Consider the following 15,211-nt stretch of genomic DNA (forward strand, 5'->3'; position numbering starts at 1 on the left):
GTAGTGCATATCCGCAGTCGCTCTCCTAGGTTCCGTAATCCGAACGGACAGCCCCGTTGCTGTCGAGGTTGATGAGCGTGGCAGGTAAGCAGAGAAAGAAAGGCAAATTAACGACCCGTTCCTCCAACAATATATATTCTAGTTATTATTAGTAAATTACAATACAAACACTAACAACTGAAACAAGGATATGTACTCGTACGTCAAGACTAGAGGTGGGACAAAAATGAAAGGCGATGAGGATGCGAATGGGAAATCCCTTTACATATTGCGTGGTTTCGTTTCGACTGCTGAAACTAAAGATGGACGGCTTTACCTGCTTTAGTTTCTCTCCGCTTGGAGCAGCGGCATGTGGCATGTGCGTACGTTATCCCGCGGCCAAAAGCCCGACCTGGAGAGCCACTGGATTTGCCTCATTGCCAAAGCGAAAAAGGAGATATATACTAGAAAATACTGAATGCCCATCCACGCATGACCTAGCATCCATCCACTTATTACCGTCTTTTGTCTTCTTTTTTCTGCAGGCCGGGTAGCATTCGTTAAGTTGGCGGAAAGAAATATATTCGTGAAAGCGATGCACACTGTTGGCCGGAGATTAAACCTCTTTCTATTTGGACTGCATTTGTTTTAGTTCGGCACGGCCACGGGACAGCTTTTTCTGTAGCTGACAAGTGGCACGCATGGCTGACGTGAAGCTTACTACTAGTCGGCCAATGTTTCTGACACATATCAGTGAGCATCCGGTTTGGCACATGAACATGAGGGCACGAGATTGAAAGTTACGTTGGACGGTCGCATGTTCAGGCAACTAAATAATGCGCCACGAGTAGCCATCAGCTTACCGGTAAAGCAAATCCTTCTCTTGCAGACTAATGCAAAACATCTCCGTGCCATGCCCATCACTCACACAAAGAAGAAATCTTTTGTCTTTCTTCTTCTTCTAAAAGAAAGAGGAACCAAAATGTGACGCGAGGCCATATCTGGTCTGGTGTTTCCAAGCCCATATATACACCCCAGCTCATGGCGTTGGTGACTCACTCAGGCGGCCTACATCGGCACAGCATACCACCAGCAGGCTACCATCATCTTCCATCGCAACCGTCGGCGATTGACGACGGCAGGAAAGATGGACCGGAGGATATCCAAGGAGGAGGGCGAGGCGGTGAAGCCGACGAGGAGCTTCCGCTACGAGGAACTACAGCACTAGGCGTGTGTTCCTGCGCAGCTAACCCGCTGCAGTGGGACTGGTCGCCCGCGCAGGACGACGACGCGAAGGACGGCCTGAGCCCCGCGCACGCGGAGGCTGCGGCCGGGAACAGGGCGGGTGCTGCCGACGGCGACGAGTGCTGCGGCAGCAGCAGGCGGTGGAAGAGGCAGGTGGTGGCGGCCGTGACCGAGTGGGGGGAAGACAAGCTGCTGCTGCTCCGGAGGGCCAAGAAGCGCCTGGCGCTCTACCTGATCGGCTGCCACCACCACGGCCACGGCCGCCACGCGCTGCCCTTCCGGTCGGCCGGCGGATCCTGCACCGTCGCCATGCTCTCCTCCAGATGATCGATCCATCACCGTGCACGCACGGCATGCATCATGTACTGCGTGGTAGATGATCGATTCATCGGTCGGTCCACGTCTTCCTCTCTTTGTAGGGCGTGATTGGTAGACTAAATCGGACCGTCTCTGCACCGTTTTGATGTCTGACCTCATTCATGCGGTGTGTTTGGTTGTCCTCCTCGCACCTTTTGCCTGTATCCTTTCATTCATCTGTCATCCTTCATCCCGCATGACTTCGTCTTCTTAATTTTCACTTCCCTCTCCATACAGGATGGCTTGATTTAGGCATGGCGTAGGGACTCATGTATTATACACTCAAAACTCTCATCCATGTATGCAATCAAACAAAATCTCATCTCATACTGGACCAACAACAAAGACAACCAAACACGACTGAATACACGATTTGAGCATGCATCTCACCATCCTGGACCGGCTCTCCATTTCAGCTCCCCATTACCAAAGCAACCAATCACGCCCGTAGTGTACATATATATACCACTCTCTGTTTTGATTGGCGGCTGCGTGCTCTCCGAAATGAATTGAAAATTAACGTACTCATGCTACCAAAACGTTGGTTATATACATGCATACCACAGGTAACTAGGATCTATATAGCAGAGCTATTAAATTAAGAATTTTGCTCCAGTAGTCATTCCAAAAAAAAAGTTTGCATACATCTTAAAGCAACTAAATACTAATTTTTTTTAGAAACACTAAATACTAATTAAATAATTCATGATTTTACTCATGGGTCTTGTATGGGCCTAGATACACACCCTAAGCCCTGCGCATGTCCACTCGATCTAATTATTTTGGATCCAATCCACTACTGTTTTCCTTGGTTGTGTGTGCTGTGATCGTGTGTTGAGTCACGCTGAGCCAGCTGGCCACTGCCTGTGTACGGCATGCTCGCGCCTTGCCGCGGCACCGGTATAGACTGCCTGGCTGCATGCCGATTTTTTTAAATATAATATTTTCTAATGAATAATTACAAATCTGGTCAATTTTTAAAATGAATTGTAATTTTAGTATCCTCCAATAAGACCCAGCAGCCGGAGGGCCGATTGGATCCTGTCGGTAGCTCAATCGCTGACTTGGCCCACCGGTTGGAAAGAAACCCTTTCCACGTCGGCCTTATTTTGGCCGATAGTCATGTCGACCATCCAGCGGCCGACAGGATTTTATCGGTCCGCGGATGGCCGATAGGGCCAAAAATATCAACTACCCATTGTCCTACTCGCGCCTCCTCTCTCTCGCTCTTACCGCCGCTGCCACCTCCTGTTCCACACACGAGACAGAGAGAGAGATTAGAGGTCGCAGGTGTGCCTTTGAAGGCATGGCGGCCGCCACTGCCGGCGCCGTAGGTAAGGTTGTTCTTCCTTTTTTGCATTTTTTATCAATAGGATTTGTAGTTAGATGTTTATTGTTGATTAGGGTTTGTACTAATTTAGTCTCTATAGTTTGATTTTATTTGTTAGGGTTTTGGAAGTTAGTTTAGACTATGATTAGATTAGGCTTTTAGTTAGGGTTAGTTTGAATTAGTGTAGACTATGGATAGATTATTGTTAGTTTAAGTTTAGTTCTTTGTTAGGATTAGGGTTAGTTTTTTAGCAGGTTAGGGTTAGTTGCTTTGTTAGGTAAATTTCTTAGTTTAGTGTTAGTTTTATAATATAGCCACTAGATTATAGCCACAAGCAAGTTTTAGCTTGGCTGCATGAATATTTCGGTGTTCCGCCCTCCAGCAACGTTTCAGGATTAATATTTTGGTGCCTAAATTGTGAGAGAATGGATGGAGATGGGAGTTATGCGAGGCCAATAACACAAAGAAATGGAAATTACTTGTGTGTAAGCCGTTGGAGCGTGGTTATAACGATATCATGCTTATTGGTGAGTTGCTCGATGGAGGCATGCAAGCTGAGAGTAGCAACACAGTTATATTACAGAGAACTTAGAGGCCACAATTGATGAGCAGACCTATGTTTGCGATGAGGCGGTTCAGAACACGACATAGGATGCAGAAGGGGAAGAATATGGTTGACAGATGGAAGCTGAGCACGGTGAGGGGGTCGACAGAATCGTCGAACAGATGGAGCCTGACGATGCCGAGCACCTCACCTTTGTGGCCGAATTTGCTGGTAGGAGCTTCGATGACGAGACCGACATCCCTATGGATTGGACTCACATCACACCGGATGCCATGACGGTCGACGATGATCGTCATTCATCATGGGAGTATTCAAGGGACAAGGGCATATGTTCCATGACAAGGTTCATCTGCAACATTGTTGGTATTTCTTATGCTCAAGTAGAGAATTCTGCAAGCACACATAGAACACCGTTGTAGCACTTCACCAAGAGTATTCCAAGGTATCATTATTTATTTATTCCCTAGGGAAAGCGATAGCTAGGAATGACAATAAATGAGAGATCTTAGTGTTACCACAATTTAGTTATCAATAGTGTAGTGGGGGTAATCGAATTTGGATAGGAAGGGTGATGAGACAAGTCCAAGACACGAAGATAAAGATAACTAGACAGGTATAGCTAGATGGGAGGACAACAAGAGAGTATAAGGTTCCTATGATCTCTATGGTTCTATCTTAATCACAGAGTTCTAGCAAGTAGATTGAGTCCACATAATGGGTACACGAGGCGAAAGATGAAACAAGAGGACAAAGGTCTTGCCCGAAGGAACTAACTTTTTATGGGGCCTTACTGTTTTTTATTAACTTATCTAAGAACACATGGTGGAATACAAAGGCTAGATATAGCTGTCACCACCTAGTAGCTACCATAAACAATCCATGCGACAAGCAGCACCACAAGCAAGATATAGTATAAACACCATGTTTATATACTTTCAAAAATCCGAACAAAGGTTAAATTGTTAATAAATAGAAGTAGCATATGTATAAACACCTTATTATTTAGTTCTCATATCACATAACTTTAATTTTTATTCCAATACTTTACATTCCCACATCAAACTCATGAATATGGAAAGTTCCTGTATATGTGACATGCCTTTAGACAAATTATAATATCCAAATTCAGGGAAATTTGAATCTGGCCAAGAAGTAAATTAATCATAGAAAAGAAGCTAACATTCTATGACATAGTATAATACTAGCAAGTGCAACATGCAGCACAAATGTGTGCACATCTCATACATCAAACTTGTTCCATAGCAGAACTGCAGAAACATAATGCAGCCCGAACTATAAGAAACTAGATATAATTTTTATTCTAAAAATTAAAGATAGATGTAACAATAGTATAAATATTCATAACAGAAGCTCTAGATTTTTGCTTTCTTTTATCCCATGGCCCATAGATCAGCATTTCCCTCCTTGTAGTTGTCACCATGTAGTCAGCACTGCTTCTTGAATCTAGCCACCAGATTCATCCAGCCCAGCCTGTATGGTGGAGCCATCAGACGTACGAAGAGCGGACCCAACTAGGGCCAGGTCAATGTCAGGCTTGACTCCAACAGGAGTTGTCCTCGGAGCAACTCTGTTATGGTGGTCTCTCACGAGACTTGCTAGATGTGACATGAAAGGATTTCAGCATAAGCAAAAACAGTTTTGTAGCTTGGCCAAGGTACCTGCTGCTTGGTCTGGTTTGGCCCTTGTGGCAAGGCTCCATCAGCAGATGATGAAGTTGGTTGAGCATCACTGCATAAGAAAAAATGTGTGGTCTGGATAATACTTAATGTGCTCAACAGTCCCCTTAGGCATGCCGGCCTGGACATGTTGTTTGCAGTGGGAAGCCATGGCTGGTTGGGAACTAGACTCCTTAGCGCATTGTAGGCAAACAAATGTGGCCCAGCTAGTTCTCTCTTCTTAAGATCTTATATTATTGTGGTTAGGCAAGGTTTGGAGGAGGCTGATGGGAGAAGGAGGCCTTCCATGATTGATCTCCATGGAAGGTCTACTAATAAGGAAACAAAAAGGTGTTGATTTCTGCCTACATGTGCCTCTACCACAGTATCATGGCTTCTTATAAGAGGAGGTGGGGGTTGTTGAAGGGTGGAGATTATTGAAGATTAATGTCCAAGCAAGGTTTTGCCTTCGTATCTTCACATATTTTAATTTCAGTTCAATGATTTCCGTTAATGTTATAGCTCTCTGAGTCGCAGATCACTTCAAATATCGAAAATATAATAATGGCGTGTGGCATATAGAGACTCCCTCCATACTAAAAATAAAGTATTTTGGACAGCGATACGTCTCCAAAGTATTACTTTGACTCCTTGTTTTTATAAAATATTTATCAAAAAGTGATATATGTATATTTTTATGAAAGTATTTTTCAAGACAAATCTATTTATATGGCTTTCACATTTACAAACTCAACAACTTAAAAGTTATTCATGATTTATATTCCCAATGTTTGACCCAAGCCTTGTCCAAAACGACTTTATTTTTTTAGTACGGAGGGAGTATTTCACTTGAATGAAATAAATGGGTCGAGATTCTAGAGATACAACCACAAATGTACAAAATCTATAAGATATGGTATAAGAGTGAAGATGGTATACATTTAATTATCTATCCTAGTCAAAAGTTTGATCTAGTGACATTCTTCATTTAAATCTGTAACTTTAATTAGATGACAATTCAACTACCACAGTGAGCATGCGCTTGAGAAATCTTGGACGTACGACCATAGATGATAATTGTGATTTAAAATTATATGGACTATCATGACTAGCTAGAGACATTAATTGTATGAGGCACTGGCACCTAGAGCGTGAGCTCTCATTTAATGTGGTGAATATTAGATATCCTAGTAGTTGATAGAGTTGATTATTTAGGCCAATCCCAACCCAAACACCACAAAATAGCTAATTTCTATCCCGACCATCTTGAAGCTATTGTTACCACTGCACCATATCTATCCATAGCCTAAGGGGTCCCCAACAACTATATCAAATCGTTAGCTGAGTAGGCTTGGTGGGAGGTTCGGATTGACGTGGCGGGGAGAAAACGAGAAAAAAGTGAAACGCTAGCGACTTCTTCAGGCGCTAGAGCGGAGCCTATTAAAGCGAACGCGGGTAGGTGCATATTGCTTTTTTACTCTGGCCGTCAATCACAGTATCCGATAGAGAGAGTAATTTATTATTAACTAACATTGACATATATAGTGCACGTCTGGTTCGGTCCTATGGCAGCTATCGAAATCGATAGCACCGCTGTGGACGCCCTAAGCAACTATGCAGCACTCATCATTCTTCCCCACCTATCACGAATAAACCACCTGCTTCCGGTGCAAAATTTGATAGTGCATGTCTAGTGCAATAGTTTTTTTCTTTCAAAACATGTCTTGCATGAGATCTGATCGCTTCCACTCTCCCTTCTCTCTCATTATAGTATATCATTATATTCACATAAAAAATCCAAGGTGGCACCACAGTTGCTGCCTGAAAACCATTATAGTTGGAGCATTACGAATATGTACCCTTATATTTATCTCATGCTGGTCTTTACTGTGTTGTGTGGATCAATGTTTATTTCTTGACAACTAACATGGATAAATTAGTGTAGGAGCAGCAATGTATCCATGGTCCATCAGAAGCTGTTATTAAATATATGAAACCATTGAAAGCATGCATGGGGTCAATATGGAATTTCAAATAAAGACGTCAAGAAGCACCTCATTGCACACTAAAACATGGTTCAAAGTGGTTTGTGAAAACATATTATGTACTACCTCTGCGGATAGTACCTTGAACCGCTGGTTGACACAATATTTCATCTTGGCGGGAGTGCGAGGGGTTTTCCAGACATTTTTTGGGGCCTTAGTGGAGGCAAAAGCGAAGACAAAAGACCCGGACCGACCTCATGACTCAGAGTGTGCAACACATTGAACCCTGACTGCTCGATAGCTGCATCTAGCACCTACTCCTCACAGTGGTCAGCACCATCCCCGGGCGCCATCGCGAGAAGAACACTAGCTTCTAGCAGAGGAGGCTACAATAAGAGATCTCCAAACTCATATACAAATTTGGTATGAGCTATTCTCTAGGCGTAGTTTTATCTTGAGTTACTATATTAGTGCAGAAACTTCCGAACTAACTTATGAACCTTTGGAACTTCTAAAGGTGACTATAATTCCGTCTTTTTGAGTTGTGAACTTTGCAGGAATCATCTATTCAACCCCTCTCTAGGTAACATCTCGGTCCTTTCAGGTTATGGATTGACCTAACAGTGACTTACGCCGTTGAATCCACCTACCACAATTAATCGGTTCTCTACCGCCAAATTAATCTAGCTACCCCATTGCTTCTGGTTATAAATGCATCCCTTAATGTGCTCATGTAGTCCACATATAGAGGAACCCATGTCCAGAGATAGCTTCATTCTAAGTTCATGTAGGCTGCCATGTCTAGAAATAGCTTCATTCTAAGTTTTTCTATGAGGCTTTTGTAAGAGAAATCTTTTTTTCTAGGAGGGAAAACACCCCATATACTCCTTCCCTTCATAGTCAGGTTGGTGCATGAGAGATACCAGAAGAGAGTTACTGAAGACGGAGCCACGAGGAATCTAAAAACATGATCATAGGTTCTTGGGGTAGCATGGACTTAGGGAAAGGCTTTGGGCCTAGTCCATTCTCCTAGCTATAAGGATCATGTGCCCGTGATCATAGGTTTTTAGTTTTGTTGATTTAGATGACCATTCAAAGCTTAGGATTAACATGTGTTCTAAAGATATGTTAGACAGGTTATAATAGTCCTGGTGATGTAACCGAATGAGTGGTGCGAAGATTGCAAATAAAAGGAACAAAAATAAACAAGTGTAGAGAAAAGCAAGCACCGGATGTCCAAGTGGCAGAGGGAATGCACACGTCAGATGATTGATGAGCATAATCACCTAGGGATGATTGATTTCATGGACGATCGGTGAGAAGAAGTGCACATCAGTGGATCATTTGATTGCACACCAGTGAGTTGGCCACTCCGTAGTCTAGTTCGACAGAGAGCACCAGATGATCGACGTAGGAAAAAGGGGGCAGGTAGCGGATCATCCGATGATGATCAGTAAGATGGTGAAAAAGATATTACGCTCACCAGACAATCTAGTGGTAGTGAAAATGTAATAAGTAGATCATCTGGTGTTTGGAAAAATCCAACAGCTAGTAACATCCGTTTGGACTCATCCCATCTTTACATAATTGTTTCTCATTAAGAGTCAATTGGATCAGCTCACAGAAGACATTACAATCATACTTGTATGAGAAGAAGAGTTATGCCACTTGCAATAAGCATGACTTTTTAGTTCATTAAGCGTCGAGAAAGGATGGTGTCAATAAATAATGCACCCATTTTCTAACGTCTCATCAAATATTCTATCACATTTGGTATTTCATCTCCTCTTGCCAATTTCTATGAATCGGCTTAAGTGAAGGACAAGTAATAGATTTAGCTTGCGATGTTCATACAAATTCAATAACAAAACAATCATTAGTTTTCATTGTATGAGCTATTAGAAAGGTTACTCAGTGGTATGAATTTTAGGACGATGTAGGACTTATGAGGTTCTTCTATCATCTTTACTTCTACTTTCAATGGTCGAAGCTTTTTTGGAACAATTGATTTAGCAAATCATAGTGTCGGTTTGGAACAATTGATTTCAATGGTCGAAGCTATTAGAAAGGTATGGTCTATGGTAAGTGTTTCTCTCTAGTTTTATTTGTACCCCTAGACTTTCTTGTACAGATTTAGTTATCTCCTCCTAAACTAGTTAAAAGATTCATCCCATTAGAATAAATTGTCGGTTTGGGAAATCCTAGGTTGTGCATTAGGCAAAATATTCCTTTGTGGTGGGTTTGTGAGGTTTTGGGCCTGTTTGGGATTGCTCTGCTCCACATATTTAGCTTCGCTCCACGTTTTTCAGCCAAACAAGTACAACTGCACAAACTTTGCTCTAGGAAAAAATGTGAAGTTGTGAGAGCATCTAAAAGGGTGCTCTAGAAACTCTAGTTTTTTGTGGAGCCGCTCACGATGGAGTTTGTGGAGCAGAGTTGTCGAGTAGTCTCAAATAGGGGTCCCTAGACAACACTGTAGTATGAGCCAAAGTAGTGTGCAGTGTTGTTATTCTGTTCATCAGTTTGGGTGGTACAAACCAATTTTGGCATGAATGTAACAATAGTGAGTGTGGTAGTAACACCCTCTAAATTGGTTTCGGCCACTTAATTGCCCAATTTGGGTTGGCTATATGCTGCATAACATGTTTTACTGTACAAATCCTAAATGGCATCCCACATTGGGTTGGCTAGAAACCAGAGTTGATCCACTAATTAAACTCATCATAAGGTAGAGTAGTAATAAAACAACCTTCTTTCCTTCTATGTTATCGAATCTAGCCTTAATTTTGCCAATTTCATGATGGAAATTATCCTTCATGACTTTCTTATTTTCTTGAAACATCTTAGCATAGTCACCATGCGTAAGAAGAGGATCAGAACGACTTATGTTAGCTTTTACCTCAGATGTAGATGCATGTGGAGTACTGAAAACTAGATATTTGAATTGCTTGATGACACCTATAACACCCTGGTCCATTAGTAGCCTGCAATAGTTATGAAGTTGGCCCATTTGGCCCAAGTGGCATATGTGAGGTTGTGGTTGGTGGGTTTAGTACCACATTGGAAGGTTAGGAGGGCAAGGGGCCAGCTTATAATCCTTGTTGTTCCAAACATAGTACCCTCCGGGTTAACCCTTTTACACAAACGAGGGACGAAACCGTGTAAGAGAGGTGCTATGCGTATACAGGCTCGTTCCACGTGCGTAGCTGGGCCATATAAGCATTACTACATGTGCCCGCATTGGGGTGGTCCTAGACATCTGCCATATATATGTTGTGAGCTGCCAAATGTGGCGTTGTTCCAAATGTAGCACCTCCAGGTTAACAATTTTACACGAAGCGAGGACGAAAGTGTAAGAGAGGTGCTACACGTATGTAGGCCCGTTCCACGTGCGGAGTTGGGCCATATAAACAGTTTTGGATGTGGTGTGTTACACCACCCCACCGATACATTGAGTAGGTCGAATGAAAAACCTTTAGGTCAGCGGTGTACCTCTCCTCTACCAGCTTGCAAAGATCCTCGTGGACTTGGTTGATTGTCGAAGGTGTTGTCTAGATCTGTCTTGATCATCCTTCGTCTGATTATAGTAGACCTTTTTTGATTTTGTCCCCAATGGAGTCGGCGGGTCATCAAAAAGTGTATCGACGTTGTACTGGTTACACACACGAGTACTAGATCACATGGACTGCAAATGACCATGACACGTAGTGTAGGTAGGAAAACCATCCTAGGCCAATTCCAGATCGAGTGTAGTTTTTTTTCGTTCTTCACTCGAAAGACCAAGAACACCACCATGACACTATAAGTGCAAGATTGCACAGGGCGCAAATGGCCAAGAGACGTAGCAGAGGTGAGAAAACAAGCCTAGGCCAATTCCAGAGCCGACCAAGGGTGGTCTTTATGTGTTCTTCGCTAGAAGACCCACCGGGAAGATGAATGTTGGGGGTACCGTAAGGTCAGTAAGACCACCTAAGACATCCACGAATCTCATCGAGAGAAGCATAGAACAATAGGGTATTGAGGTTGGAAAAGTTGTGTTTGTAGGAGTAAAAAGTAGGGCAGATTGGTTTTTTTATCGATTAGATAACTTAACTGGCCATGAGCCTCTCATATATATAGAGGGTTTAGTATTGTAGCACTATATAAAAACATTTCCCAAGAAATGCAGGCGGTTCCTAGATTTGGACTCGGATTGGGTCAAAATCTAGATTAGGCTAGGGTCCAGTTTAGTTCCCCTCCCAAAATGCCAAAATTTTCAAGATTCTCCGTCACATCGAATCTTTGGACGCATACATGAAGTATTAAATATAAATAAAAAATAAAACTAATTACACAGTTTAGACGAAATCCACGAGACGAATCTTTTAAGCCTAATTAGACTATAATTGGACACTAATTGCCAAATAACAACGAAAACTGCTACAGTGTCATTTTGCCAAAAAAATTCGGCATCTAAACAGGCCCTAGTTTTCAAACCAAATAAGCCAGTTTCCTAGCTGACCGAACCGGCATAAACCGGCCTGAGCCGGTTTTTGCTATCTTCACCCAGCTACTGTGCAAACTAGTAGCGTAATGGTTCCTGATTTCGGCCAGACCGGGGTTTCTATGGTTTTTTTTTTTTTTGCCCAAAACTTCAGTCAGAAGGAATATCATATTATTGTGGGTATGGCAAATAGTAATATACTACTCCCTATGTTCCAAAATAAATATCGTTCTCGCTTTCTGAGAACTCAAACACTTTAACTTGACAAAATATATACAAGAAAATATTAAGATTTAAAATACATAATTAGTATAATTAGATAGATCGTTGAATCTATTTTTATAATAAACTTATTTGGAGATAGTTGCTAATATTTTCTAGAAAGTTAAACTTAAAAAAGTTTAACCCGGCACGAATACTATAACGACACTTATTTTGAGATGGAGGGAGTATGTTTTTTTAGCGTCAGTGTAGTTTAGATTCAGCGTGCGTGTACCAAACATGCAATGATTCAGCGTGTGCTGGTCGAATTTTTTTATTTGGCACTTGTACGACCACACATGACACACCATCACCGCAAACTGTTCTGTTCGTGCCCAAGAAATTCAAAAGGAAGATGGCAGGAGAGAAGATGATATGCATCATGCATGTGTTTGGTCAAGCGATGATTCGTCGGGTAATCAATCAGAAGGAGGTAAGGAAAAACCTCAGCTTGCGATCTATATATCCTCTCCCATCTGAAGAGTTTTCACTTGACATGACACAACATTTTAGGTTTAAAAAAAACACAACATTTTACTGTCTTTGTTTACTTTTATTTAAGTGCATTAATTCATTAACTCCACACTTCCAATTGACTGGATTGTTTTTTTTTATAGAGTTAAATGCACCAGCGGTCTTCGAACTTGTAGGCGTGTGTCACATAGGTCCATTTTTAGGTCACTAAACTTATTAAGTGGTGCACCGCAGGCCCATACCAGCCACGTGGACATTTTTGCTGACGTGGCATGCTAATATGACATATAATTTTCATTTAACCCCTCGTCTATTTTTCTCATAAAAAATAGACAGCAGCGCTGCTGCTGCTCGGCGTCGTCACGGCCATGCTGCTGCTCGGCGTCGTCGTGTACACGCTCGCGGGCGGCCTCAAGGCCACGTTCCTCGCCAGCTACATCCACTCCGTCGTCGTGCACGTCGTGCTCGTCGTCTTCGTCTTCCTCGTCTACACCTCCAGCCACCGGCTCGGCAGCCCCCGCGCGAACTGCGACCCCGGCGGCCGCGCCTCTGGCTGGCGATGCTTCGGCGAGCCGCGCCTCCGGCGGCCACGCCCATGCCTAGCCGCGCTCCGGCGAGCTGCGCTCCCAGTGACCGCGCCCGGCGCCACGCCCTGGCGAACTGCGACCCCGGCGGCCACGCCCCTGGCTGCCGTGCCCGGCGAGCAGCGCCTCCGGCGGCCACACCCATGGCTGGCTGTGCCTGCACTGGTGCTGCAACTGACATCCTAGCAGTTCCGTGATATCTATCATCACTGATCATACTCTGTGCCTGCACTGGTGCTGCAACTGACATCCTGCATATTAGTTTGGAGATGACAGGCAACAGCAGCATATATGCATGTTCCAATCTTTCATGCAAACAGCAATGCACGGAATGAATGGAATTCTTCTCTGAACAAAGTTGCATGCATTGCTGTTTGGCATCGATCGATGTTGCTCAGATCTGATTTTACTAGCAAGCATTTATTAATTTGGATAGATCTGGATCGCTAATTGCTTTTGCTCGCTGACCCTGATAACTTGCTGCTGTTTTGCATGCAGAGCTTGACGCCGTCGGGAAGATGGAGAGGGAGAGGAACGATCGCTCGGTGATCCAGTACGTTCAGTCTTGGCTAGAGGGGATGGAGCTGACGAGCGAGACGGACGAGGGACAGTCGTCGTCGTCGTCGTGATGAGAAATGAGATGATGGCCATCTGAATATAATCCATCTCCTCTCGCCGGCGGCTTCCATTTGTTTCCCCTGGTGATTAGTAGTGTTCTTGCCTGCAGCTTTCTGTCAGGGTACATCTCGTTCTGAGTAGATTAGTAGTGTTCTTGAATTCTAAGGAACCATCGTCTCATGCCAGAATTGATCGCCGTTATGAACAAACAGGCTTGGGTAGGCTGTACTTGTAGTACTCTGCAGTATCCGTGGTGTGGTTCGTTCTGTTTGTCCGAGAGAAGAGAACGTGTGCTCTGCTGTGCCTCTGTTCGCAAAGTCGATCTGCATCTGCTAATGCAAATGGAATTCAGTTTTGATTCCTCTTGCACGAAGTTCGGTCCATTTCGTCAAGTTTATCCAAGCCATGGTTTGGCGACGAGGATCAACGGCGTCTTGAGCCGGACAGAGAGACCGTACACCTCGCTCACGTCCATGGGCGGCGTCCCCACGCCGCCGCGGCGAACCTGGCGCCGGGGCACCCCCCCTCCCGGCACCGAACACCACGGACCTGAAGTCCTGCCCCACTCCCACCTTGCTGTAGCTGTAGTCCACCGGTGGCGCGCCCGCGCCGCCGACGAACCGCTCCGGCACGAACTCCTCCGCGCGCTCCCACGCCGCGGGGTCCCGGCCGATGGCCCACACGTTGATCACCACCCGCGTGCGCGCCGGCACGCAGTGACCCAGCAGCTCCGTGTCCTCCGTCATCTCGCGCGGGATCAGGAGCGGCGCTGGCGCGTGCAACCTCATCGTCTCGCTGATCACCGGGGTCGTGGCCGCCGGGGTCGCAGTTCGCCAGGGCGCGGCGCCGGGGGCGCGGTCACCGGGAGCGCAGCTCGCCGGAGCGCGGCTAGGCATGGGCGTGGCCGCCGGAGGCGCGGCTCGCCGAAGCATCGCCAGCCAGGGGCGCGGCCGCCGAGGTCGCAGTTCGCGCGGGGGCTGCCGAGCCGGTGGCTGGAGGTGTAGACGAGGAAGACGAAGACGACGAGCACGACGTGCACGACGACGGAGTGGATGTAGCTGGCGAGGAACGTGGCCTTGAGGCCGCCCGCGAGCGTGTACACGACGACGCCGAGCAGCAGCATGGCCGTGACGACGCCGAGCAGCAGCAGCGCTGGGGTCTATTTTTTATGAGAAAAATAGATGTGAGGGGTTAAATGAAAATTATATGTCATACTAGCATGCCACGTCAGCAAAAAATGTCCACGTGGCTGGTATGGGCCAGCGGTGCACCACTTAACAAGTTTAGTGACCCAGAAATGCATTTTCCAAGTTTATGGACCTATGTGACACACGTCTACAAGTTCGAGGGCCGCTGGTGCATTTAACTCTTTTTTATATTACTACATTCTCTCAGCCTAATAAATCGTCAGTCTTCCCATGCTTAATAATTAATTGTTCCATGCAAAAAGTTAACGTATATGAGATTGGTGGAAGTATTACAGCGCCGATACTTCACCCTCGGAATACATGAACGAGTCACGTGTACTGACAGTGATATGCATATGACGTGGAGAAGCTAAGTGTTACTCATGTCTACTCTACTCGGTAATACCCAGCTTACTTGCAAGTCATCGTGTGAGTATAGCTTACCTGTTCAACACACAAAATTAAAC

General features: G+C 44.7%; 2 pseudogenes; one reads left to right on the forward strand and one right to left on the reverse strand.

Moving 5' to 3' along the window:
- The first annotated feature begins 1,028 nt into the window (after window positions 1-1,028).
- Window positions 1,029-1,990, forward strand: LOC136522797 (uncharacterized; annotated as a pseudogene).
- Window positions 1,991-4,921: 2,931 nt separating this feature from the next.
- Window positions 4,922-7,308, reverse strand: LOC136523974 (uncharacterized; annotated as a pseudogene).
- Window positions 7,309-15,211: the final 7,903 nt, after the last annotated feature.

Source organism: Miscanthus floridulus, chromosome 18 (genome assembly GCF_019320115.1).
Source record: "Miscanthus floridulus cultivar M001 chromosome 18, ASM1932011v1, whole genome shotgun sequence".
NCBI lineage: Eukaryota > Viridiplantae > Streptophyta > Magnoliopsida > Poales > Poaceae > Miscanthus > Miscanthus floridulus.